Genomic DNA, 24,103 nt, shown 5'->3' with positions numbered 1-24,103 from the left:
TGCCATGCTGAATTGGTTTCTATTGGTTTCCAAGGAAATAATGGTTAGATCAGTCTCAGTGGCCCCTCCTCACAGAAAACCCATTTTACTCAACTTATTCTTTGAGAGGGGCTGGTATTTTCTTTCAGTCAGAAGAGGAAACACTTCAGTTACTCAGGGTAGAGTCTGCATCTTTCAGGTTTGGATTTGAAAAATGTTATACTATGTTTAATTAAAGTTCAGTTCATGGGAATCTTGCATCGGTTATTTAGAAAGTAGAATCTGTAAACAGTATCTGTTCACCATGTGCACATTAGCATTGACATTGTAACACATTAGCTTTTAACTGTACTGCTGCGCCTACAGCCTCACAGAGCCTATTTTATATATACATTTATAATAATATATATATATATAATATAAATATATATTATCTATTGTGTAGCAAGTGGGGTGCAGCTTATTTAACGCCTTGTTTAAGGTCTATTATTTAACATGGCGTTTATATACAATTCACTAAATAATTAATGTTGAGTGAAACCTGACAGTAGGCCTAAGAGAAAACTTATATGTAAACATTTTGACTACAATGTAGTACAGCTTAATTTCTTACTAATATTCATTACCTGATTACTAAAAGGTTAAAATGGACCAATCGCAAAACTCACAGCTGAAACTAAATCTGATGACCCATGGGACCAAACCAGACCCAACCCAATCCAAACCTCGGGAGAGGGAACAGTGGGACAGCAAGATTGAGTTCATCCTGGCAGTGGCCGGTCATATTGTTGGTTGGGAAACGTCTGGAGGTTTCCTTACCTTTGCTACAAAATGGAGGAGGTAAATCTTTATTGTTCCGGCCAGGTGTGGATCATGTGCAAATATTATGTTGTAGCCTGCCTTGGAAGGGATTATGACTAAATTTAGTTAATAATTGGTTTGTCAGAATTTAATTAAAGTGCTGCGGTAGAAATCCTACAACTTTTATAAAGTTACTATGATTTCTGAAGTGTCTTCTCACAACATCATTATTGAATGTTCTCAAAAGTATGAAATTGTTTCAATACTTTAACAACGATATCTCATTTTTATTTTAAAGGGGTTTTCTTCATACCTTATGTTTTGTTCTTGTTCACCTGTGGCATCCCACTCTTCTTCCTGGAGACATCTCTGGGCCAGTACACCAGTCAGGGTGGAATAACATGTTGGAGGAAAATATGTCCTCTTTTTGAAGGTACAAGTCTTCATAATGTTTGTAGCGAGATTTTATCAGCTTTGAGAATAAGAAAAACAACAGCATAATGACTAACTTCTAATGAATATTGTTGCATAATATGCAGTTTGAAGGACATTGTTTTTTTTGTCTTCAAGACTGGAAAAGTCAATTGATACTTTATTAGACTTACATTTACTTAAACAAATAGATTGAATTCAAAAGCGCAATATTTGATTTTCTATTCAAATTTAAAAAAATATGAAGTAGAAACATTGGAAATATTGTAAAGTACACCTACCTCTTATTTTTTACTTGAGTAAAATACAAACATAATTATTTATTATTTAGTGATTTTTCATGATATCGCAATAACATGTCTCTCTCTGCAGGCTTAGGTTATGGAAGTCAAGTGGTTGTTTTGTACACTGGGGTGTATTACATAATCATCCTGGCCTGGGCGTTTCTCTACCTGTTTTCATCCTTCACATCTGAGCTTCCATGGGCGAGCTGTCAAAACAGCTGGAACACAGGTATCACAACTTTATTTCCAGATATGACACATACAACTGTGTAAATAATCTACTTCCTTTATCAGTTTTCACAATCCATCTTATTCCTTCATTTTAAGATGCCTGTTTTGAGCATGGTCACAATCAAACATCCTCTCTGCACCAGTTAGGACAAAGCACGTCTTCCGTTGTAGAGTTTGGGAGTAAGTTGTCACGGTCTGTCTGTGTTGTGTTTTGTCTGTCTCTGGTTTCCTGTATTATTTTTGTTTTATTTTGTGTTCACCCCCTGTCTTGTCTGTTGATTCCTGTCTCTGGCTGCGTTTCACTTCTCTTATTTTTAATTTCCTCGCTCCTCGGTCTCGGTCTCACCGGAAGTTGATTAGTCCTGCGCCATCTTGAGTAGCGTCCCAATGGCCTTATTTTTGCCGGAGGACCGAGGATCGAGGAGCGATAATGGAGGAGCTATAATCGAGGAACCACCAGACCATGGCCCCGTCTCAGGTCGGTTAAATTAAATCCTTGCTTCCCTCACTTGCTTCGTTTCCCTGTGTTTAGTCCCTCCCTCCAGGGAAGCATGTAGGGACGCAAGGAAACCACGAGAAGCAGGGAAATTAGTTTTTAAGAGCAATGGGACGTACTTTCCTCCCGGAGCATCACGTGAAGCGACGTCCGTTTGTGATGACGCCGCACAGCTGTTCGTCTGACAGCAGCTCTGTCCCCGGGCCCTTCTCACTTCTCTTATTTTTAATTTCCTCGCTCCTCGGCTCTCTGTCTCACTGGAAGTTGATTTGTCTGCGCCATCTGAGTAGCGTCCCAATGGCCTTATTTTTGCCGGAGGAGCGAGGAGCGATAATGGAGGAGCTATAACCGAGGAACCACCAGACCATCCTTCGATGAAATCCTCAGACACTCGCCACGCCCCCTTACTGTGTATCGCTCACTGATTGGACGAGGCAGTGCATGCACTGATCTGATGCTTCTTGACATGAGAGCAGTTCTCATTCATAACACTCCGTTCGATGTCTCACTATGGGATGCGCCTCATCGCGGAGCAAACAGAAGCATCAATCTCATTACGCCAATCCTGATTGGCTGGTGATCTTGGCGTCAGCGTCAGGGAATCCACCCCCTATAAGTAGCTTGCGCTACGTCGCATGCGTCATTCAAACACCTCTTATCGCTTCAGAGCACATCTCAATGGTAGCCGGGCTAGCTTAACAGTCCACAGACTGAACCCAAAGCTAACTTTCGGTCGACAGGCGCTCGCCGGCTACTCTTCTGCTTCGCAAGAAGACTGGTAATGCTAACACACCAGTTAGTATTACAATCGACCTCGCCGTTTCTTTCCTCGGAAATTGAGGTAAGGTTTGGATTTTTTTTCAAGCTAACAACACACCTGTTGCTAGCTTGCTTTCCCTCACTACCGACACCACGGTAGCGAGGACGTTTTTTCTTTTTCTCTCACAGAGGAGGAAAAGATTAAAGAATCAGAGATGTTCACAAGTCTTTTTTTGCAAGTCCAAGTCAAGTCTCAAGTCTTTGGTCACGAGTCCAAGTCAAGTCTCAAGTCTTTGTGGGGTGAGACTTGATCAAGTCTCAAGTCTTTGGTCACGAGTCCAAGTCAAGTCTCAAGTCTCTAAAAAATAAAAGTCTCATGTCTCTTCTGGTTGTAATAAGCCTTCTATTGTCTGCTGCTATCCAGTCTGTTAAGAATACTGCACAGCTATATCTAAGAAATTCAAAGCATTTACTGTGTTATTATCACTCCTATATCTATTAACATACAGTATCAGTACTGATTACTTGTTTGTTATATGATCACTTTAAACAGGCTATTGCAATGTGCAATATGAGGAAAAACATCACACTTTAGCTAAATGCAAACAACTTATAAGCAAAACACTTCAGAATCAGAAATCAGTATCACAAATACAAAGCTAGTAGCAAGCTAAGTTAACATTACATAGCTGATGCTGAGCTAAACATGTTTGCTAACCGTCCATGCGTTAATGTGACTGACCTCTCCGGGTGAGTTTTCAAGTGCCTGATGAAATTTGACGTTGTTGCGCCAGCATCCTTGATTTTGATATTGCAGACTTTGCAGTGTGCGCTCCTTTTGTTGGTGCCGCCGGCGTTTTGTTAGAAGTTTTTGTAGTTTAACCTAATTACAAGCGGTACAGCCGCAGGTGTGCCGCCGGTCGCCATTGTGTTACTACGAGGTAGTAACAGAGGCGCGCACGTCTGCGTAATGAGCCCGGCTAAAATAACTGGATGGCCTACCTGCCTGTCAGCCTTCCATCTGGGCACACATTTATCTCGTGCCCTCATTGGTCATGTGCACGTTCGTGTGTGTTGGAGGAGGCGGGCTCTATAAGGAAGTAGCAGCCTCTAGCAGATTATCTCCGGTTGTGTATTTTCAAATTCTAGCGATCTCGAGCCGGTTTCTCTCAAATGTACCTACCCCACCTTTAATACACCAAAAATAGAAAACACAATGATTGTTCACGAGTCCCAACACACGAGTCCAAGTCGAGTCTGAAGTCTTTGGTCACGAGTCCAAGTCAAGTCTGAAGTCTCTGTGTGTGCGACTTAAGTGCGACTCGAGTCCGAGTCACAGACTCGAGTCCCCATCTCTGTAAAGAATATTAACACACCAGTTTAATATTCTTTGAGAAAAAAATAAAATAAAATCTGCACCGTCCTTTTTTCTCCGGATTAAGGACAGGTTGGAAGAATTTTTATTTTAATGCCCGCTTCACCGTAAAGAGCCTCCGCCGACGGTTAGCACGCCAAGCTAGCTTGTCGGGACAGGACCCCCTCATGTCCGCTGATTTGCCGGCTGGCAATCAAGACGCGGGGGCGTCCGCCGCAGAGATTGAGCCCCGCACTGTGTCGGTCTGGGGCTCATCAACAGCAGCAGCTAAGGAACCGGAGTCCCGCGCCGTGTCAGGCTGGGACCCGCTGGCGGCAAGAGATGCGAGAACGGAGCCCCACGCTTTACCAAGCTGGGGCTCCCGGCTGGACCTCACCATGGTTTCGCCGGCGGAGGATATCCTGGAATTGGATTATATGGAGGACGAAGAGGGTGCCTCTGAGTTCCTCCTGTCTGATTCGGATGAGCAAGAAGACGATATCTTTGTGTCATCGGCTCAGGCTGCAAAGCCTGAGCCGATGGCTGCTCTCCCCGGCGATAGCACACCAGCTTCGCCCTGTCTGAGCATGGACCTGCAGGCCGTGTGTCAGCGTGCCGCGTCCAGACTAGACATCCCGTGGCCCGAAATGGCCAAGGAGACCTCCAGGTCCCGTTACGAGGGGAAACATTTTCCCCAAGCAACGAGGACAAAGAGGCAACTCCTTCCGGTCTTCCCGGAGATGGGGAGGAAGAAGAAGCGATTGTGACAGCCCCTCCTTCTCCCTCTGTGACAGAGCTGGAAGTCCACGGTTCCCCAGCTCTAAATGTGTTCCCCGCCGCCCTCGAGAGATGTGTCAACACCATCCTCAAGTCCGCACAAACACATGTCACACATTTGTTGATTTTTCTGTCATAAAACATTTGCCGCTGACGCATCCAGGCTTCAGGCCGAGGGCGCAGCTCAAAAAAATGAAAAGAAAAACAATAAAACCAATAAACAGCCCGTCAACTGTTCCCCTTCTGAGAGCAGCTACGGCATCTCTCAAAAGGCGGATTACAGGCGGGTCTGTGAAGGCACCACCGCCACGCGCATTGCGCAGTGCTGGCTGGGGCTTTAAAGGCACCACCGTCATGCGCATGCGCATTGTTGGTGGGGATTGTCGAAAAGGGGCACCACTGTGTTCAGACAATAGAGGGCCCCATAACACAACAAATAGAGACTCAGAGGGGAAGAGCCGTGATATCTCCACTGGCTCTAAGGAGCATGCAGTGGAAGATGCTCACATCATCTGCTTGGGTTTTCAAGACAGTAACACGGGGCTACAGACTCCAATTTGCTGTCACCCCCCCCTCGCTTCTCGGGCAATTCTGCATTCGCGGAAAAGAGTGAAAGCTTTCAGAGCTTGTCTCGCTCTTTTCCAGCTGCGCAAACATGTTCTCTTCAGATCATGCCTGCGATTGCTGGGGCTCATGGCGTCAGCCATCCTGGTCGTACGACTGGGACGCTTACACATGAGGAGTTTCAGCGCTGGGTGGCCACGGCGCGCGGAGAGTGATGGTTACTGTGAAAATGCGTAATGGCACTGCGCCACTGGCTGCACCCGACTTTTCTAGTACGAGGTGTGCCTATGGGTGCTGTCCTTTCACGGAAAGTGGTCACCACGGACGCATGTCTGACAGGTTGGGGAGGTATTATGAAGGTCGCCCGGTGAGGGGTCTCTGGAGCAGAGACCTCCAGCGGGCGCACATAAATTACCTGGAGCTTTTAGCGGTGTTTTCTCACCCTAAAACGCTTTCTGCCTTTCCTCAGGGGACATCATGTCCTCGTGAGGACAGACAATACGACCACAATATTGTATATTAACCGCCAAGCGGGTTTGCATTCTCTCCAGTTACACACACTGGGCGCGCAAACTGATCCTATGGAGCGGTAGACGTCACCTCTCTCTGAGAGCGACGCACGTACCGGGAGTGATGAACCTCGGGGCAGATCTACTGTCCAAAAGTACACCACTTTATGCAGACTGGACTCTACATCCAAGGATTGTGAGCCAGCTGTTGGTGCGTTACGGCAGAGCCGCGGTGGATCTGTTCGCATCGAAAGACAACGCTCAGTGTCAGCTGTTCTTTTCGATGCGCGATCTAAATGCACCGTTAGGCGTGGATGCACTCGCGCACGATTGGCCCCCAGGCCTTCTGTACGCGTTTCCCACCCCTGGCTCTGATACCACCAACTCTGGCCAGAGTGAGAGAGCAACGCCACACACTTATCCTGATAGCTCCGCACTGGCCAGCTATGTACTGGCTAGCGGAGATATATCAGCTGCTGTGCGGGCAGCCATGGCAGCTCCCACTACGCGGAGACCCTACTGTCCCAAGCGGGGGGGGCGATCTTTTCAACCACACCCAGAGCACTTAGCTCTATGGACCTGGCCCGTGAGTGGTACAATCTGAATACAGTGTGACATAAAGCTGACCCCTGGCAGCTGCCAAGCGACTTTTGATGTCAGTTTGAATTAAATGCTCGAGTAATCTCTGTCATCACTGGCTTGTGTTTCCTAATGAAATATTTAATTACAAGACTATCTAAATAAATCTTAGATATGTTCTCTTTAACGTCACAATCTGCTAAAGAGACGACATATTCCTGTACTTCAAATGTCTACTGTATACTCTGAGATTAATCTGAAAGAAAACCAAAACATGAGTTACATCATGAATAAATGTTCAAAATACATATACAGTAATAGGAACCTCAGTTTCCATTGTAGGTTTTAAAATAATTAAAATAAACAATAGGCAACTGCAAATTGTAATGACTGTGTTTTATACAAACATTTATTTTATGTTTTCTTACCTTTTCTTCTTTCGCCCTGTTTTTTTTTTTTAAGTGCACATTTCTGTTTGCTCCGCGATGAGGCGCATCCCATAGTGAGACATCTCACTTCATGTTACTCGGAGAACTGGGGTTACGTAAGTAACCTATAGATTCTGCTCTCCCCGACGGGGAAGGCTGCTCTTCTAGCGGCATCTCGCGATCGGCGTGTTGGAGACCTCTGAATTAAAGTATCAAGTCACCTCAAGTCAGAAGGCTCAAGTCCAAGTCGAGTCGCAAGTCTTTTGTGATTTTGTCAAGTCGAGTCTCAAGTCATCAAATTGGTGACTCGAGTCTGACCTCGAGTCCAAGTCATGTGACTCGAGTCCACACCTCTGGAGATTAGGCACGTTATTAACGTTTTAATGAAGTTGACTACAGTATTCATATTTGTCAGTGCTTTCATGTCAATTCGGCGAACATAAACATAAATGATCGTGGTGAAGAGGATTAAATTAGGATTAAATCGGAGATGCTGAATTTCCTCCCGTCGGATGTGATATAAAAACAAATCGATTATTTTTTGTAGTTGTAAACTCAAGTGGATGAAACTACATTTATTAGTGCTTTCATGTCAATTCGGCGAACATTATGATACATTAAATGATCGTGAGGATGATAATTTAAAAATCGTTTGTTGAGCCGGTCATGCATTTCCTAATGAGAAAACAAACCGATGCTTTTTGTAGTTGTAGTACACCAACATGGATTAAACGTGTGTTTTTTTTACCACAATGTTGGGGAAATTAATGGATTAAAATGCACGGATTATTATTATTATTATTATTATTCCCACTCCGATCAGGACACTAAGTTCACCGTTTCCCCGCAGCGAGGCTCCCCCCGTTCACAGTTTACGTGGGCTGGGTGTGCAGTGGCGGACTGGCCGGTACCGAAGTGGGCCGGTCGGATAAGTCACTAGCACATCCCCCCACTCCCCCCGTTGACAATTTACTAGCGGTACCGAAGTGGGCCGGTCGAGAGTCCCGGGATGATTTTTAGTCGCAGTCCACCACTGGCTACATGACCATATGATCGCCCATATTGACGCACCTAATTCCTAAACTTCTAACAGATACAACATAAACCGATCATTCAGCCTCATATGAGATCTCAGACACGTTCAAAATTAAACTGTCATCGCTGTCATCGCTTGCTGCTGTGTGCGCCATCGTGCGTTTACATGCAGATGCTGGGATCCTGAACGGTGCAGCTGGAGCGCTGTGCCCGCAATGACGTCACACATAATTTGGCGGGACTTGAAGAATCCCCGAGAAGATCCAGAAAATGGTCAACATTGAAGGGCAGATTAATGGTTATCATAGTACAAATATCCAAAATCAGTTCAGTAACGGTTTTCAAGGGGACAATATTTGTGGAACACTTGTTAGTCTGTTCCATTCTTCTCAGTTTTCCGAAGCCGTGGCTTGGAAGTATACTGGCTTCGTTTCTGAAGGAAGTGACTTGGAAGTATGCGACTACCAAGCCAGCATCCTCGCGATTGAGAAACGGCCCCTGCTTCTCGTGGTTTCCTTGCATCTCTCCATGCTTCCCTGGTGGGAGGGACTAGTCGCAGGGAAACGACGCAAGTGAGGGACGCAAGGAATCCATTTAACCGAAGTGAAACGCAGCCCATGTGTTTGCCCTCCTGTGTCTGATTTCCTGATTGTGTTCACCTTGTTGCCCCTGTGTTTTCTCCTCCCTCCTCACCTGTTAGTGTGATTAGTCTTGTGTGCATTTAAGTTCTGGTTTTTCTGTCAGTCTTTGTGAGATCCTTGTTTGGTTTTTGACTATGTTCACGGGGAAGAGCTCTGTAGTTTTCTTGTAGCCTTTTTATAAAGGTATTTTCTGTTAAATCTGCGTTTGGGTCCTGCCTGCTTCACTCAACCCTGACATAAGTAGCATAAATAAAAACATCATAAAAGGGCAATTGTGTTCTTTATTTGTATTACACTGTTACAGGAGGAGAATCTTAGGCCTGTCCAGGGGAATTAATGAAATCGGTAATGTCAGATGGGACCTGGCCCTCTGTCTACTTCTTGCCTGGGTGTTGTGTTATTTCTGTGTCTGGAATGGAGTGAAGTCCACAGGAAAGGTACAGTGCAATCTTAAAATTACATCTTTAATGTCTGATCTCATTTATAGCCTGTTCTTAAAATATGTAATATTTAAAAGTAACAGACGATGTGTTGGTTCTGTCTCAGGTGGTCTACTTCACTGCCACATTTCCATATGTAATGCTGGTGGTGCTGCTTGTACGTGGTCTCACATTACCAGGGGCCAAAGAAGGAATCGTGTTCTACCTCTACCCAGACCCATCCCGCCTCGCTGATCCAGAGGTACGACCTCTCCCTGACCTTAACCAAGTGCTTTAATGGCTGAATATGATCACAAACAAGACCGAGAGTCTGCTAAAAGCTAAATTAGTCACAGCCACAACAACTACCAGTCCCTTTTTTTAATGACTAACTTAACTTTAGAAGTATGAGCATATTGTAGTGCAAGAGAGACATTTTGCAACAATTAAATTACACTACACTGTACACAGAGAACATTTAGAAGATTCTGCATTCTTGCATCTTTTCAAACTAATCCATATCCTTTAGGTATGGATGGATGCTGGTAGCCAAGTCTTCTACTCCTATGGAGTTTGCACAGGTGTTCTGACATCTTTAGGAAGTTACAACAAGTACAGTAACAACTGCTACAGGTATGCATTTCTCTCATCTGCACTGTCCATTCAATTCAAAATGTAATTCAGCTCTTACTGCAGTTCAGACCTTTAGTGCACAGGTTTACTAATGTTTTCATATTTCCTCCATAGAGACTGTCTCTACCTGTGCCTTTTAAACAGTTTAACCAGCTTTGTGGCTGGCTTTGCCATCTTTTCTGTGCTCGGTTTTATGGCAAAGGAGCAAGGTGTGGATATATCGATGGTGGCTGAATCAGGTATAGAGGATGGATAACTCTTGACAGAAACTCAGATTGTTACTGTTTAGATTATTTATGAAAATGTTCCTTTTTTCCATGCACTGTGTAGGTCCAGGGTTGGCATTCATTGCTTATCCTCGGGCTGTGGCCCTGATGCCACTTCCCCAGCTCTGGGCTATTTTCTTCTTCATTATGATCATCTTCTTAGGATTAGATAGTGAGGTAGGATTACAAAGATCTTTTTCAATAATGAGATTCAAACACTATAATACATGTTTTTGTGTTAATACATATATTTTATTTACCTTAGTTCGTATGTCAAGAGGCATTGGTCACTACCATCTCCGACATGTATCCGGACTTCTTTCAAAACAGCTGTCGGCGTAAACTTCTCCTTCTCGGTATTTCTGTTGGAAGTTTCTTCATTGGCCTTCTGATGGTGACGGAGGTGAGTGGTGAAAACGTTTTCATCTTGATTCCCTGAATAAATTAACGCTACATCTACTTTACATAACTGTAGAAATGCAGTTGTAAGTGTGAAGGTGTAGACATAAAATAAAAGAGCAGATAACATTTGAAACAGTTTGTATCCATGTAAACACAAAGTGTGAATGATGCAATAACCACCCGCTTTGCCTTTCACTGAAGGACTCTCTTATTTGCAGGGAGGCCTTTATATTTTCAACTGTTTGACTACTACGCCTGCAGTGGGATGACCCTCCTGCTTTTTTCTGTTCTTCAGTCTGTCTGTATTGGATGGGTTTATGGTAAGGAGAACATTTAACTCACACTGTTGGATCTCATGTTTTACAGACAAGTAGTTATTAATCCAGTCGTTCCACACCTAGGCGTAATGAGGGGGTTGAAAGACATTGAGAGTGTAGGAAGGAGAAAATAAATTGCACAGGAAAACATTACTGATGTGGTTAACCTCTTTGTAACAACATAGTCATTGATTCATTTCAGGGGATCCACAGCCCACAAGCCTTATGTTTTGGAAACCCTGTTTTTTTTTTTTTAAACTGATGTTTAATACAAGTTGGGATCCCACAGTTTCCTATCAAACCAACTATGTTAAATTGATTTGAGGGGCGTTATACACTGATCCAACATGAGTAACATTTCTATATATTTTTTATCAGGTGCAGATCGCCATTATGATAATATAAAGGACATGATTGGATATCGGCCATGGTCCTACATGAAATATTGTTGGCAGTACTTCACACCAGCTATCTGTGTAGTAAGTATTGGAGATGAGGGAATGCCTGCCTTGTAACATTGTTTATGCTTTACTAACAAGCAAATGTATTTGACAGCTGCCAGAGGCTTCTGTCCTAAAGGCAGTGCATGACCAGATGGAGACCAGTTTTAGATGGGGTATACTGTATTGCAACTCAAGACTTTTGATGTCAGTTTGAATTAAATGCTCGAGTAATCTCTGTCATCACTGGCTTGTGTTTCCTAATGAAATATTTAATTACAAGACTATCTAAATAAATCTTAGATATGTTCTCTTTAACTGTCACAATCTGCTAAAGAGACGACATATTCCTGTACTTCAAATGTCTACTGTATACTCTGAGATTAATCTGAAAGAAAACCAAAACATGAGTTACATCATGAATAAATGTTCAAAATACATATACAGTAATAGGAACCTCAGTTTCCATTGTAGGTTTTAAAATAATTAAAATAAACAATAGGCAACTGCAAATTGTAATGACTGTGTTTTATACAAACATTTATTTTATGTTTTCTTACCTTCTCTTCTTTCGCCTTGTGTTTTTTTAAGTGCACATTTATCTTCTCCTTGGTCAAATATACTCCGCTGAAATTCAACAACACTTATGAATACCCCTGGTGGGGCTACACTATTGGAGGATTCTTTACGCTCTCTTCAACGCTCATGGTTCCTCTGTGGATGCTGTACGCTGTGAGTGTCACTCCAGGATCACTGAGACAGGTACTGTCACACGTCATTACTGTCATGTTACTGTTACTTATCAGACAATAGTTTTAAAATAAAAAACAATTGACATGAAGTATGGATTAGTTTTGAAAACATTCAGTTTGGGTCTGTGACATGATCATTTCGGATCATTTCAGACCCTGGCCCTGTAACTAAGTAATTGGATTAATGGAGGAACGATTTTTATCCTTACATTGACATAGAAACTGTATTGTACTTATCAATGACATCTGGCTTACACTCGTTCTGCTTAAAGAATATTAGTAATAGTAGGTACTGGCACAAATAGGACTCCTGTGATGGTGCTGATATGGTTTTACAGCATGAAAGAAAGGAAATCTGGGAAAATGTGGAGCTAAATCTCACCACTTGTGAAATTCATGTAGATAAATAAGTTGTGTTGAAGGTACCAAACTTATAGTTGGTATTTAGTGACTATTTACTTAATAGCATTCACATATTGTTAAAATGTGGTGGTTTGGAAAAAAAGTTAGATGTTTCTATTTTATTTTGTTATGAAAAAATTACATCAATAAGTCACAAGTAATGTATTGAATCATATTGTATTTGTTTTGATTTTGTACCCATAACTGCCTTGCCCTAACTGGCCTTTTTTCTTTCTTATGGGTTTACGTGATCATACTTTTATAATTATTATTCCACCAAAGTTAACATACTTTAGACTTTAATGCTAAACTGTAATTTCTTTCTCCACACAGAGACTGATAGTTCTGTGCACTCCAGCTAAGGACTTACCCACTGAAACGTTAAAGAAGGCATTAAATAAAGAAGCCTTTGAGACTTTCACAGGCTTGTACACACTGAGCCAATCAGAAAATTCAGACGACAAAGGGGAAACAAATCAGAGGTACTCCATCATCTACACTGCATGAATAACGTAATGAAATTAAACAATAATCCTGATGAGTGCGGATCCTAAACAGTGTATTAATTCATTTAATGTATTGATACTGAATACTAAAACTCTATTAAATAGTTTTTGATTTGAATGCTTGTTTTTGAGTGTTTAATACATAACTAAAAGATTCATACACTATGGTTTTTCAGGAACAAACCAGAAGAAGCCAAAGATAGCGTTTTAATAAATGTGACTGTGTAAATTACTGATAAACTTACTTAAACTTTAATAACTGCGAATGTACTGTAAGGTGAGCATAACACTTTACAATGCATCGTTGTAATGCAGCATAACAAACCACACCTGTGTGCCTTAAACACCTGAAACCGAGGGTGAAACTTGGTCTACAGGCTGTAATTCAACACATTGCATGTTCAGAGCTTTTCTCAATCAAATTACAGAGTAACATAAAGCCTCAGTACAACCCTTTCACACTGTAATTACAGTGCAAGTAGGTTATATGTGGGATTTTATTTTAAATCGTTATCATCACAACTAATTCCTTTGCAAAAATATTTAAAAAAAGAATCCTGATACATAAAAGGTAATGCATTATTATACCCCAATCTTTGCTTGAGAGTTTCTCTATTTTCTATATTTACAATAAACACAAAGAAGGGCTTAAGGCTCATCAGAAGGAAAACAAAAAAATCCCCACAACTATAGAAAAACCTACAGTCCACAGTGAATTTCCTCACTCTATTTCCCTATCAGATGATCAGCTGTTTGAATAGAGGGTATCCAACATGTCATATTTTACATTACAAATGATTAAAGTTAAAAAATACTTAAATTGAAAACATAAGATCACCAAAGGGCTCCCATTTCAATGTAATTTAACTTTTTGCCGGTGTGTTTTAACATTACATGGACAACGGATTTGATGTTTACACCAGTAGATTTACCTTTCTAATTACTAAACTAAGTAAAAAATAAACAGTGAGTAGTTCATTGTCATAATCTGTTCCTCATCGTACTCTTGTTCTTTCCCACTATACCCTCAACACACCATATTTAAAAAAGTGTAATTTAACTAAAAAAACGTTTAAACTCAAGTTATGTACCAAGCAATTTTTAAGTATATTGTACATTCTAAATAAATTATATAACAACCACTTATGAGTTTCTGAGCTTCCACCTCTGCTTGTAAATACTAAGAATAACAGACATATCTGACACAGATCACACAGGTCATCTTCTATTCCATGGTTTGGCCGCCTGGTGGTGCTGATGTTTATTTTCTTTTAATTACTTTCACATGAAACGGTCTATATGGCCTTAACACCTTTATTAACTGGTCATGTATATGTGTTTACTTAATAAATCACTTGTAAAACCAATAACCAACATGAATACACGTTTAGTGACAAACAGTCATAAGAATAATGCTTTTACACCCTATACAACAGAACAAAAATAAACATAATTTAATGTCCTGTTATTGAACCATGAGCTATATCAAATGAACCACCAGAGAGGTTTCAGCAAACACATGCAAACATTCAGTCTTGGTTCATTGCATTTACCTTTGATTAGTGCATGACTGCCTGCGTGTGAACACTATTATTAGATGTAAATACATAATACGTGTTTATATCGTATACATTACTTACTGTTCATGCAGGGCTTTTGCATTAGTTTTAATTTAATTAAGGTTAACTAATATACTATACTATCATGTGTGCACCACTATTTGCTGAGATTAACACTGTGCTGAGAAGTATACAACTGACCACATGAGGGAGCTTCAGTAATGCAAATAGTCGTCCTTGTATAAACTATACTCATGGACAAAATATAAGGCAAACAGCAGACCAGTCAGAACTGATTCATTTGAAAAATGCATCACTGCAACAACAACAACACCAACAACAACAACAACAACAACAACAACAACAACAACAACATGTACCAATATGGAAATACTTTTATAAAGTGTATTTGGTTGGTTTTGGTATTATTGGATGTAATGTCTATGCGTTTGTATTATAGGCTCATAGTCTTCCTGTGTTCCTGTCTATCAAGCGGGTATCTGCCTTGATCTTTTAGTGTCCTAGGCCTTTTACCCTATTTTATGTTACTGTCATGTGAAGGAAAAACAACAACAAGCAACATCTATCAAACAAAACAACCATTATCTTACTTTAAAAATGTTTTGAAGTTCCAATTGGTGACTATTTCTGTATTCAGTCTCTGTCTTTTTACTAGTGTTTTAGAGGCTATTATAGTGCCTACTCTTCAGGGAGTATTCCATACATTTTTAGTCATATTAACTTCCCTTTAAACCCAATATCCTCTACACATTTGAATCCCTGGCCGTTTCTCAATGTCGAGTGAAACTGCTGCAGAGCAACTATTTCAAGTATACTACGTCATCGAGTGGCGCCAAAGGACTGTTTAAATGCATGTTAAATGCCCAGCATTCTGTGCCACTCTATGACGTAGTATACTTGAAATAGTTGCTCTGCAGCAGGTATACTCACGATTGAGAAACGGCCCCTGTCTCTTTGAATGTATGTTTCTGTACAACTTTATTGACAGTGTTTCATCATTCTGAAACTAGCTTTATATTGTACTTTTAGCTTTCTTCCACAGAAATTCTAACACAAAACACTCCATGTACATTTTCAGATTATTTTAAAAGATACAAGATTTAGGCATTTCACTACAAATAAGTGCTATCAAGTTAACTTTAAAGCTCTACAGTCAATGCAGTAGACTCACATAGAAGTATTTGCAGAATAACAAATACACACCATGCAGTCAGTGTGCTTGGTAACATGTCTGTGTTCATTGATTGACACTAATGTTGTACAATTTGTTCAAGGCCAGTCACATAATGTGTTTTCCTGACCTACGGAACAGATTCGCATAGTGTTTCTATTTGGCACAGGTACAGAACTTCCTGTTACAGTTTCCACACTTAACCTGCACAGGAGTGTGTTAAGTACTTGCGTAGCTGTGAAGCAGAAAGCTAATCCCAATTACCTGTCAAACATGTGACCTTACGCACGAGGCAAGCACCTTTTTGATCTAGGCTTTAGACATTTCCCCTGCATTGGGCTTATGAGTATCTCAAAGCTTCTGTATACATCTCATTTAGAGCTCAGGTCTCACATGTTCTTGGTGTCAGATGTCCCACATAAACTTAAAACAACTCTTTCAACCATGTAAAAGCTATATTTGAATGACAATGTTCAGGATAATTGCTGTTGTAGTTTTGATTATTGAAGAAATGGATACTTGGCTTGCTGTTTCATTGTTTATTGAACCTCAGGTGGGTGGGTGTGGATGGGCCTTTGTGTGTATAACAAACCAACACATATCATTTAATAAGATTGTCCATGTTCTGATTTGTTTCACACAGCATTAGTTACTCACCAAGTGGTTTTATAGAAAATGTCATCAACAAATAAACTGATATATTATTATGGACAGGCTAAAAACCAAGCTTTATTGATGTTTGTCACTTCTGCATTATAAACAATTGGCACATTGTAAAGTCAACTTTGATGTGTACTATTTCTGTATTTGTAGTGCCTGAAGCAGAGGAGAACATTTTACATTTATTATTGTATGGTTGTTGCATCCTTTTGGCAGCAGGTGGCAGGTTGGGTATCTGAACAAGGAAAAGCTTTTGCCTTTATCCGCTCTAGTAAAGATAGAGGTTTTCAGGACTATTTAAACACATTATTGAACAATGTAGTGTGGCTTGGCAAAGTTTGAATGCCATTATACAGAAAACTTGTTTTGGAACCTATATTGGGAAAAAACGATGTGGATGCAAGTAGCGACAGTACATTACATGTTGAAATGTTTATATATATTGAAATGTTGTGTCTGTTTTAATGTATATTTGTGGTTGTGTTTTGTAATGAAATTAAACATTCTTTAATTCTAAAAAGTCGAAAACAATACATTATTGATCCCTTGAGGGTGATTTCACAAGCTTTGTAGTAAGAAATTGTGAGAAATTGTTTAGTGGTAGTTACAGCATTAAAGTGACCACATTTTTGTATCAATAATTCAATAATAACTCAATTATATATTTATATGTTGGGATTTATTAGATGCACTTATAGTGCTCCCTGTAAAGACAAATCTCATCATCAAAAAGCATGGTTGACTATATTTGACCATCAGTCTCTGCCTTCGGAGGCAACCTTAGGTCTTTGAACTTCAAAGGCAGTGGGTGGCTGCTGTAAACACTTGTTGACCTAAATTAAAGGTGACAGGTGTCACCTCTAATGTGCATCCTGACTCCCAGACCACCTGCTTAACACCTCTGAATTACATACAAGGTGTGAATCCAATTGTGAGGATTGTAAATTAGATAGGACCAAACCCCTCCGGTTTAACAGCTTGCTATAGTGACAATTTGTGGATGCTAATCAGATAAACACAAGCGCCTTGGTCTGGAAATCCCACTTATGGGAGTTGGCATACTTATGAAAGCTGGGTGGTAGATGGTTTCTGTTCTACATCGTGGCATTAGTATACTTTACATGGCTGTTTTTTTTTAATCAGCCATGATTCAGCGTTCACTTTCTCATCACTTTCTCATCTCAGTCAACAGTTTAAATGTTTGATAAAAAGAACAAAAAGACATGTACTTTATTTCAATTACTTTAAATGCCCTCAATGCAAAACAGCAGTAGTTTGGTCAAAAGTAATACTCTTCACCATATTGGTTATTTCTAATTCTACATGCACATAAATTGTGAATATATATTAAGTTATTTATATATATATAATTTAGAAGAACTACATCCACACAGGGGCGTAGCACACAACTCTGGACCTATACATAAGCTATCTCTGTGGGCCTCCTTCCTCTCTTGATCCATGTCTCTAAAGCATCTTTTAAAATGTATTTACCAACAACTGTACACATGAATCTGAAGTGGTTATTAGGGAAGTCATTAACTAAAGTATTAGTAATGAACTAAAGTAGAACTAAAGTATAAATAATAATAATAATAATAATAATAATAATAATAATAATAATAATAGCGGCTGTGGCTAAGTGGATAGAGTGCTGGACTTCGAATCAGGGGGTAGCAAATTTGAGTCCCACTGCAGTCAGCATGTCGTTGTGTCCTTGGGCAAGACACTTCACCCCAAATGGCTCCTGTGGGGATTGCCCACAGTACTGAATGTATGTAAGTCGCTTTGGATAAAAGCGTCTAACAAATGACATGTAATGTCATAGAAGTAATAATAATCTGTGCACATTTCAACCCTCTTTCCTCAACATACTGTAGTTAACAATTACTTTACTATGATTAAATTAGGTGTGCTTTGAGTATCATGCTTAAGAGAACATTCTTCATTCTTTAAGTATTTGCCATTCCCACGGTATAAGACAAAACAAAAATAAATACCATCTTAGTTTTCTAAAAAACTGTTAAGATGATGACCTCACGTGTGTAAATATATATATTTTTTTCTTTGAGGGGGTCTGCCTCCAAAAAACTGTTTTAATTCCTGAGAAAGTCAAATAAGACGTTGTGTAAAAACTACACTGCCCAGCCCAAAAAAGTAACCAATTTGATTTAACTAGGCCAGTACAGTGAGATGCACAGGCTGCAGTGGAGACAACCCAGTCTCATAAAAAAACGTGTAATAACTACGTTGGTCCACAACGTAGGACGTAGTATTTCTACAAAAACGCCTCTGAAATTGTAAGATCCCTACGTTCACCATTCATTCCAATGGCTGGCGTCTATGTCACGTGATCTTCACATTTCTCCCTGCAGAAAAAAAAAACATGGTCGAACTTCGTTTTATTCTCGGTGTAAAATGCCAGCGCAAACGTATTAGTTTAACAAAATCCGCATCTAAAATTGGGCATAGATACGTTATTTTCCCCTGTGCAATTCCCCCTGGACCTTCCACTGGATAATAACTGCAGCGATGTATATGTTTTAGCTGCATACACGTTGTTTTAACCCTAACTGATGCAGTTAGTTTAATGTTTGGTATAATGTTTGTTCTTTCTGATGTACAGTAAAGTCAAGTTGTAACTGTTTGTAATGAAGTTGTGGGGCGCTCAACTGTTCTTTTGATTCTTTTGAATTTTGATATATGAGGGTGCGCAAGCATCTTGAGGAACATTCATCATTAACTCCTCCAAAAATTGTTTATTTAATAATAACACTGAATATGTGAATCATAAGAGTGAATGACAGCTGATAGCAATGATATGATTGTTAATATTATCATATTAATTCAGACAAAAATCGATGAGACAGTTAATTCATGTATTTATTGCAGCAGTCTGCATAGATTTGTACCCCTGCTGGTCTAAGAGTGAAACAAACTCATTCAGTTATTGATCAGTTAAAATTAATTCAATAGAGAACCGCAGTGACCAGGGCTGGACTGGGACAGCAAATCGGCCCTGGCATTTAGACCCAGACCGGCCCAAATCCATAAAACAAACAAATAGTAGCGGTTATTGACAAGAAGAATAACTCAGTATAATTTAAAAAAACGCTATTATTATCCTTTTTACGTACCAGGGGCAAACTAAACTAATACATACAATAAGTATGTGTAACTATCAATCATTAGAAATTAGACCTTCAAACCCTCTCACAAAGCGAACAGTGACCGAGCACTAATAGGGGGGTCTGATGGTGGTGGAGGCGGGGAGGGAGCGGATCAACTCAACATTGTAAATAACCAACAAAAGACGATCACCGGTTCATCTTGTTTTTGGCTTGAGAATAGTTTGGGCAGCGTGAGAGCGTGAGATTGAGAGTGAAAGCGTGTGTCACACGCCAGATGCGTGAGAGTTGGCAACCCTGGATTACCTGCTGCAGGTGGGGCCGACCAGTTATACAAGAGGGAGACAATAGCTGTACTTATTTTTTAATGAGCCACATGCCATGATGCACCAACTTCAGACTTCCTCACAGAGCCACTCCTCCAACACACACGAACATGACCAATGAGGGCACAAGAAAATGGTGGAATGAGCTCCCCATTGAAATCAGGACAGCAGAAAGCTTACACATCTTCCAGACTGAAAACTCATCTCTTTCGACTCCACTTCGAGCGATAGAATTATTAACAAAGCACTTATATACTAATAAAGGGTTGGCTTATCTAAAGCCAGTTGAGTAGCACTTGACATGCTTGGCTCTATGAAACCTGATGTACTTATATGATTCTGTTTTCCTCAAGGTTGTGTCTTCTTGGTCGAATGTACTTATTGTAAGTCGCTTTGGATAAAAGCCTCAGCTAAATGCAATGTAATGTAATGTCTGTAAGAAAAGTTTTAAAAAATAACCCCTTAAATGATGACTTCTAGTTAATTTAAGGGGGGGGCCCTATAGTGCCCTGCCTCCCCTTTCTATGACAACACGATAGAGATAGGACCAGATGAGTCTACAGGATGAGTCGACGCATCTTTTCTTGGGCTCGTTTCTCCCACAGATCGACCCTCTGATATGACTCCCTGATAAACACTGCTATGTCATTGATTAGGTTGAAAAGTGCTCCACATTCGATGACATTTTGGGTAGTTTCAGCCAGGACAAGATTAAGAACATGAGCATAGCACCACACATGGACATGAGTGGGTGACTGGGAGGTCATCAGTGCAGAAAATCCTTTGTACCGGCCTTGCATATTGGATGCTCCATCTGTTGCATTACCTATACACACATGCCCTTGTCCAGTTTCAGATGCATGAAGTATTGTCCGGTGGATGCATGGCACTTCACTAAAGCCACAAGCCTCTCTTGCACAGTCTCATTGACATATTTTAAGATTACTGAACACTGATCCTGAGAAGTTCTTGTGTTGTGTCCAGCTGAACAGAAGACATTCCGGCCTTCTGGACATCACTGGAGATACTTTCTTTGATTAGACTACTAACAGTTTCTATGATGGAGTTAACAGTAGTTTTGGAGAGTAGGGTGATGAGAGACCCTCTACCTTTTGTTCCACTGGATTGGTGCAATTTCTTGCTCTTCTCTACGCAATCATCCAGATGCTCTTTTAAGCAGATATCATACTTTCCTAATAAAAGGATGAGCTCCAAAATGTTACCGTGGTCCACGGTGTTGTCAGCTAGCATATATGCTCCCTCATTCTCTACCTGCTTGCACTTTCACCACACGCTCCAAAACCTGACGTCTCTTTCGGACTTGTTCCCTATGAGCAGACATCTGACTGCCAGCAAACATGCTTTCGATGTCTGCTTTAGAGCACCGTAAGAAAAAAGCTTCAGCACAGGTTGAATGTGTAATGCTCTTTCCGTGCTCCTCTGTACGCTGGTGTGCGTGCCTCCAACCTGACATTCCAGTTATAAATGTGCCAGTGTCAGTCCTCTTCCCAAATGCCAGACATACAAAACAAAACAACATATGACGTCCCTTGCAATATGACGCCACTTTCTGCTGGTGCCATCTTTACAGGTGAATACCGTCTGCACAACTGGACTTCTGGTATGTTGTTGTGGGTGCTGTTCTAAAAACATCTGTAACATAGATGGCTCGGGGCGGGGAAAGTAATCTATGTCCTCCTGCTCTTTGCTCTCCTCACTCTCCTCCTCTGGGGATGCTACCTGGCTCAACACGATGATACAGAATGATGGATTCCCTGATAGAGGTCCATACAAATAGGCATTGACATAACAATACCACACAGTTAATGGTCAAAACTACATGTGTGCCTCCATTTTTTATCTATTTCTATATTATTCATTCTATATATTGTCAATCAAAACTACCACAACAAGCTGACTATAAACATTTTCTTCAGGTCCCAAAAGACCACTGTTGCCCTTATAACCAAATAAGTAAATACACTAAACGAAACAAGCTGCCAGCTGACAGTAATTGTTCATGAATGTTGATTAACTTTCAATGAGACAACGTATCAGAGTCCCATTAAGCTATATTTTAACTTGCCAGGGAAGACCTAAAAAAGCCAGCTTACTAGCTTGTAGGCTAACGAATGTTTCTCTTATAATATTTGTCTTATTAGTGCTTCATCAAGGGGATATTAATGGGTTCCAGAACTACAGAGTATCATAACCTTAATAATAATCTTTTCCTAATTTTCTTAGCTTCTGCTTACCGCCAGTTCTCCTCGCTCTCCCCACTCGCGCTGATCTCTCTCCCTCTCATCATCTTCCTCACCACCAATATCGGCCACGGGTTAGAAGAAGATGGACCTGCACCTGTACTAAACGATCGGGTAAGAGGCTTCTCAATTCTTAAATTTCCCCTCCTCGACTCCCCTCCTCGACTCCCCTCCTCGAGACTTAGTCCCGCCCACAGGAGATGCGAGCAGAGGACCGAGGAGGGGAACCGAGGAGAGAGGAGGGGACGCAGCAGACGTTTAAAGAAATGAGAACTCCTCTCCTCTGAGCGGTCATTTTAAAGCGACGTCCGTTCATTATTACGTGGCAACAGCTGCATCAGCTGTCGAGTGTTTCGTCATATTTTATAATCTCTGTTAGATCAGCTGAACATTGTCCCCCCACATATTTACTTTGAATTCATTGAGAGTGCGGTATAATGAGGCAATAACAGGCTACAGATGTGGACACACACACACAAATATATTTATATAAATATATGCAATTTAAAGTATGAGAGCACTCTCATAATAACGTAACACAATCAGAGACTGGATATATTCCCCCCCCTCTCTCTGGTCGCTGAAATGGGGAATTGAAATTACGGGCCAAAAGTTGTATTTGCAAGTATTAAAAGTAAGGACACCAAACCAACTGAGACCTGTCTGTCCACCGCATCTGCGCACTGTACAACACACACATACACACTGTACAACACGCACCTACACACTGTACCAGTGCCTGTTGTACAGTGTGTAGGTGCGTGCGACACACACCTACACACTATACCACACACACCTACAGCTCCTAAAGCATAATCAGGCTACAGCCGTTGTGTATTTTATTATGTGAAGCACTAAATGGTTTTAGAAAAATATCGACTCTTTGTTTGTAGATATCTACTAAACTAAAGCAAATAAAGAGAGTAGGTCTGTTATACTGAGTGATATATATTGTACACACTGCTCTGCTTTCTGCAGGACCTCACAGCTGTTCTCACTGTAAACATCGCGTTGCGATGAGAGCAGGTTCTAAAATAATATCCAGGGGATGCATGCAGAGCTGTCATTGGCTGAGATAAGTCCGGCCGTGCGTCACGCCTCCACCGATCCCGGAAATGCATCCGCGGAGGAGCCGTGGAGGAACCATCAGTGTATCCTCGGTTATAGCTCCTCCAGAGAGCCTCCTCGACGCTCGATCCTCGGTCCTCGGTGTGCATTTAGAGAAATGAGACGTCCTTCAAAATGGCGCACTGAAATTCATTTCCGGGTCACTACCGGAGGACCGAGGAGTCGAGGAGTCCAGGAGGGGAAATTTGAGTATTGAGAAGCCTCTGTAGTGACAGCCTCTACTGTCACTACATGTCAATAAATGTTAATAAGTTATCAATCAAAAAATAGGTGACCCACTGTGCAACGACTGAAAGATTGCAATGCTAAACTGAGCACACGTATCTTTATACCTAATATCATGGAACTGGAGAATTTGTTTTGAACTTTACTTCCTTAGGGTGTTTCAGACACCAGAAGGAGGCAGTACAGGCCCATTTTCTCCCTGCCATAGTCTCCACTCACTCTCTCTCTCTGGTGTGCAATAGTTTTTGAATGTGACTGAATGTGTGTGTGTCAGAAATTACCTACAATTGTTCAGAAAATCCACCAAAGACCCTCCAGATCCACTGACAGCTTTTGCAAGCCGCAGCAACGTCCCAGGTCCAGTTCCCCATCTCTTAGTTAGGGGAACTGTTGGAGAACAATTAGACTAGGAAAGGCGAGATGTCTTATCCTCTGCTCTAATACTTTTGTTCCTGTTGTTATGCAAAGTGACACTTTTGTGAAGAGGGAAAAACCTGTTTAAGTTAGCATTCAAAGACTAAATGCTTGCCAACATATATGTGTATAACATTTAAAGAATAATCTGGAAGCCATTTAGCTTCTTTTTTTTTATAAACAAAGACAAGTTGTATACGAATT

At 41.0% G+C, this 24,103-nt stretch overlaps 1 pseudogene; it reads left to right on the top strand.

Moving 5' to 3' along the window:
- The first annotated feature begins 625 nt into the window (after positions 1-625).
- Positions 626-13,007, top strand: LOC117446172 (sodium- and chloride-dependent GABA transporter 2-like; annotated as a pseudogene).
- The last annotated feature ends 11,096 nt before the right edge of the window (positions 13,008-24,103 follow it).

The sequence above is a fragment of the Pseudochaenichthys georgianus genome, chromosome 5, assembly GCF_902827115.2.
Source record: "Pseudochaenichthys georgianus chromosome 5, fPseGeo1.2, whole genome shotgun sequence".
Taxonomy (NCBI): domain Eukaryota; kingdom Metazoa; phylum Chordata; class Actinopteri; order Perciformes; family Channichthyidae; genus Pseudochaenichthys; species Pseudochaenichthys georgianus.
The sequence above is the reverse complement of the archived record's forward strand: the minus strand, read 5'-3'. Positions and strand labels throughout refer to the sequence as shown.